The sequence below is a fragment of the Engraulis encrasicolus genome, chromosome 15 (genome assembly GCF_034702125.1).
Source record: "Engraulis encrasicolus isolate BLACKSEA-1 chromosome 15, IST_EnEncr_1.0, whole genome shotgun sequence".
In the NCBI taxonomy this organism is placed as follows: domain Eukaryota; kingdom Metazoa; phylum Chordata; class Actinopteri; order Clupeiformes; family Engraulidae; genus Engraulis; species Engraulis encrasicolus.
In genome coordinates this window covers 3,622,501-3,627,500 of record NC_085871.1, presented here as the reverse complement: position 1 = coordinate 3,627,500, position 5,000 = coordinate 3,622,501, and the positions used below count along the sequence as shown (strand labels likewise).

General features: G+C 46.6%; 1 protein-coding gene across 1 annotated transcript in view; it reads left to right on the top strand.

Moving 5' to 3' along the window:
- The window catches only part of LOC134463641 (xylosyl- and glucuronyltransferase LARGE1), a 178,553-nt gene that overhangs the window by 141,051 nt on the left and 32,502 nt on the right, over positions 1-5,000 (top strand). The gene's annotated exons all lie outside the window — the stretch shown is intronic.

Genomic DNA, 5,000 nt, shown 5'->3' with positions numbered 1-5,000 from the left:
CATTCACTACATTCTGTTGGTTCACCTGTCTGATGTTGTTCACACAGCCATAGCCGCTCACACTGGCATCAGCATGGGGAGACGATGATGTGGTGGGCTCCTGTAGCAGCTGCTTGACTGGAGAGATGAGAAGACCAAGAAAGCAGAGTGCAAAGACAAAAATGACAACTGAAAGTATGCTTGTGCAGTTATGAGATTTCTGACTTGCCTGGAGTTTGAAGTGAAAGTCTTCACCCCTCTGTGATTCCAATGTTCTTCCAACAGACAGAGTGGCTTGGTCATGATGTAGCGGTGGCTTGCTTTCTTTTGCGTTTGGTGACATGACATTGTGTGGCAGGTGTTTTGTCTTTCCAGGTGGCTGCATGGGTTTCTCTTGTGTTATTTCCTCAATGTTGTTAGTAAGACATGCATTGTGTTCCTGTTTGAAGTGTCCAATCTTCATTTTCCTTGTAACACTGTGTGTATGATCTCCAGTTTTCCTATGGCTTGACGTGGGCACATTCATTTTCCTAGGGGGCAGTGTTGAGCTGCAAAGCCCATTTTCCAATGCTGCCTTGTTTGCCTTGGTCAAGAAAGCTGTGTCTCCAATAGACGGTTTTTCCATTTCCTCTGGTGGAGTGTCCTCTGAAGCCACCAGCCTTTCCAAATGTTTGACAGAAATCCTATTAACCGTCACTGTTCCTTCACCGCCAGCAGCAGATCTTAGTGACCCAAATATCACCCACCCCAGAACTGTTCTACAAGCCCAGGGACCCCCATTCTGACTATTTACTACCTCCCATGGTTCTAACAAGTGTGGAGCATTTGTGCCAATCAACAGCTCCACTTTTGAATTAATGGAGGGAATGGTGACCTTACTCCTCAAATGTGCCCAATGCGCCAGGTCAGTCTGCTTGGGGATGCTGCTGGTGGTTACTGGCATTTCCTTTTGTGTGAAGGTGTCAGGAAGGTGAAAGAAGTTGTCGCTGTCCAGTGCTGAAACTTCTAGTTCTGATAAGACATGGGTTGGAAAGGAGGTCACCTGGTTCATTGTGCGCAGTCGGATGTTTGTCCTCTTTCCTCTTGCATGGAGACGTGTCATGAGCTCCTCAGAGCAGAAGGTGGCAGAAGACCCGGGATCCAGTAGAGCATATGTCTGAATGACTTGGCTGCCCTTTGCTGCCCTGACATTAACTGGGATGATGGAAAGTGTACACTCATTGTCTCCGGCCCCCATATGACAACATAATTCTGCTGCACTACCTACATCAGATGAGATCTCCATTTTCCTTTTCTGTCCATTGTCCTTGGGCTCAATGTGGAGGGTGCTTGGATGGCGTTGCTTGCACATGCTACAGATCAGACGCCTACTGCAGTCTTTGCTGATGTGCCCTGGTGTGAGACATCCAAAGCATATGCCCTTGGCTTTAAGAAAATTGAGCTTGTCTCTTTGGGCCTTCTCCTTAAACCTTTTGCACTGGTCTAGTGCATGCTTTGAGCTACAGAAGTGACATGAAGTGTTGGACTTTGGCACTTTAGGAGGAAGAGTTACACTAGTGAAGTAGCTACTACTAGATGGCTGGGGCTTAGCAGGGGCTTTAGATTTACCTGTAGTTGGCTGGTCTAGAAGATCGCCAAACATTGGGTCACCTGCTATGCGAGCCTGATCTTCCATGAATGAGACAAGGTCTAAGATCCTTACCCTGCTTTGCCTTTCTTGTTGGAGGTCAAAGGCCTTGCTGCGCCATCTCTCCTTCAACTTGAATGGAAGTTTTCCAACAATGCCCTTCATGGTGGATACAGTGTCCAGCTCTTCCATGTAACACATTTCATCCATTGCATTACAACAGCTCCTAATAAACATTGCATATTCCTGTAGCGACTTAGCATCCTCTGATTTCACGTGTGGCCATGACAAAGCCCTTTCCAAGTATGCACAACATATTTTGTACTCATTTCCAAAATTTTCTTTAAGTAATTTCAGAGCCTTTTGGTAGCCTTTATCTGGTGCCATATACTCACAGCTCTTAACTAGCTTTTGTGCTTGGCCTTTGGTGTATTGAATGAGAAATTGAAGTCTGTCTCTGTTGTTGTCGGTTTTACGTTCAATCATATTTTGAAAACTGTGAATGAAAGATTTATATTCAAGTACCTCACCATCGAAGACTGGAATGTTGCCCTGTGGCAAGGTGGATGACAGTTGTTGCTTCATCAGCAGTCTGGTCAGTTCATTTTGGTTTTCCAGTACCTTGATCATGTGACCATCATGCTGAGAGCTGGATGAAGAGGGTGTTTGAGCCTGCACCTGTGACTGTGGCTGAAGTGCCAGTGGAGGCTGCAGTTGTAGCCGAGGCCGTGGTGTGGGCTGAGGCTGCGGCTGCAGTTGAGACAGAGGCTGTAGCTGAGGCCATGATATGGGCTGTGGGGGCTGCTGTCGCTGAAGCTGTAGTTGAGGCTGCAGCTGCGCTTGTATCTGAGGTGGTGGTTGAGGCTGAGGCTGCTGTGTTCGAAGTTGTGACTGCAACTGCTGAGGCAACAGAGGAGGTTGTAGCTGGGGCCAAGGCGGTTGACTTGGTTGGAGCTGAGGGTGTAGTTGTCGTTGAGACTGTTGCTGTGGTCGGCGTTGAGGCTGCAATAGCGGCTGGGGCTGCAGAGCGGCTTGTAGCTGAGGCCGAGGCGGGGGCTGTGGAGGCGGCGGGTGAGGCTGAAGCTGCGACTGTGGCTGAGGTGGAAATTGAGACTGCAATTGTAGCTGAGGCCGAGGCGGGGGCTGTGGAGGCGGCGGGTGAGGCTGAAGGGCCTGTTGTTGTCGAAGCTGAGGTTGCGGAGGCTGTGGCGGCAGATTAAACTGAGGCAGAGTATGAGGCTGAGGCTGCAGTGGCGCTTGTATCTGAAGTGGTGATAGAGGCTGAGGCGAGAGCTGAGACTGCTGCTGTAGCTGAGCTGGGAGCTGAGACTGCAGAGGGGCTAGGGGCTGAGGCTGTAGAGGCAGTAGTGGCTGCCTTGGCTTCAACCACAGTGGCTGCAGTGGCATAGGCTGAGTTTCAGTTGTGGCTGTTTGAGTGGGGAACTGCATAGGCAGAACATCTTGAGCTGAACTAACAGCTGGCTGCATTTGTACAGAGGAAATATTAATATCACCACCATAGGGGAGACTAGGCAGTGCCGTGTGCACCTGGTCACTGCTAGTGGGCCTATTGGGAGATGTATTCATGCTAAGATCTGAATTAAGCAGAGGGACATGAACATGAACAGCATCAGTTTTAGGTTTCACTGAAGGGGTGTCAAGAAAGGAAACTAAACTTTCTAGCTCTTCACTGAGTGCAGTTTGTGATGCTCCTCCTTCCACAGATGTATGAACTGTGTCTAAATCAAAAGGAATGGGGCCATATGGGTTCCTTTCAGCAGCCTTCAAGTAATTAATTTTTGCCTTCGATGCGTCCAATTTTACGCTAAGCTCAAGCGCTTCCCTTTGCTTGCGCAGCAACAATTCCTGCTCCTCAAGTGCGTGCTTTTGCTGCAATTTGGATGCTTCGGCCAGTAAAGCTTGTCTATCTGCCTCTGCATTAATGCGCAGTGATCGAGTGGACGTATGAGACCTGCCTGATGAAGCGCTGGACCTATGCGACCGCACATCTAAATCCAACTCTAGCTGGGTTTTGTCGGGAACTAGTAGGGCAGGTGCTCGTGCTTCATTGGCTGACGAAGTCACTTCAGTTGCGTCAGGGGTGTTAGAGTTTTCGATAGACTTTATCCAATCAAAGACTTTATCAATAAAAGCAGCAATATCTGCAAGCTTCGGTTTGTACCAGCTTTCCTCGTCTTCCACGCGTGTACTTTCATCCAACATATCTGCATATGACGCGTGCAAGGCTTTAAATTCTTCCATAAACTCATTAAACTTCGTCATATTTTGTTTGACTTCATCAATACTTGCATTGTCTGCTATTAAGTCATTCACGAAGTTAATTCTCCTGGTTATGTGAGACAGTTTGCCTTGCCTTGCCTTCCTTATACGCGCCACGGCGTCTTCCTCCATGCTTGCAACAGGTGGCTGTGATTCATTTAATTTTTCGGCCATTTTTCAAAAATAAAGTTCCAAAAAGTCTCAAAAATAATGATTTTCGTTTCTTCAAGTAATTCAGTGTCCAATAAACTTCAAAACAGTTCCTTTTCTTCTCAAACATAAACGTCGGCTTTTTTCAAAAATAAACTGTAGGCGATTTGCCGCTTCAATTGTTTGGCCGTCAATTAATTATAAAAATCGGCTATAACGAAAAAATCTTCTTCAAAAACATGAACAAAACTTCCTTTAGAATAATCCAATAAATTGTCTTCGACGAAAAAGTTCTTAATTTCCTGGCATTTCGCCGTACATACCCCGTGCGTAATGGTTCCTTTGTTCTCTCCAAAGTCCTTTGTTCCAGTTTGGCGCGCACGCCGACATCAACTTTCCTTCCAACGCGCAGTCCAATACTTGCTTCGTTGTCCACGTTCCAAAGTTGTTCCAAAAGTAATCCAATGTTGCAGAAGTCATTTGACTAAATGTACTGGTAAAAACAGGTTTTTGCTTTTCCTTTAGCCCAAGTCCTATCTGTTTTGCCCAGAGATGAGGAGGCAGGTTTCACAGTGTCAGACTCACACTCTTAAAGATCCAAGGAGATGGTTTTGTCCATAATGATTGCCGGTTTTATTACAAAATAAAAGAAATACAAACAAAAGGATGCAATGGTATGCAAAATGAGTAAAGTCTATGAAATTAAACAACTGCAGAGCAAAGCCAATCTTAATGCAGGTAAGCAGAGTATATTTCAGTCAGGTAAATGAGTGACGAGCGAGCGAGGTCAAATGACTGTATCCTGCGGCCTGCTCTCCTCCAGTCATGCGTAGTTGGCATCCATTTATGCAGTCACGGTGGCACCATTCACCACCTGTAGAGGGCGCAGTCTCGCAAATACAGAAAACAACAAAATATGAGCTCAAGCAAAAATAAATGTTAATGCGGCTCCTACAAAGACTGA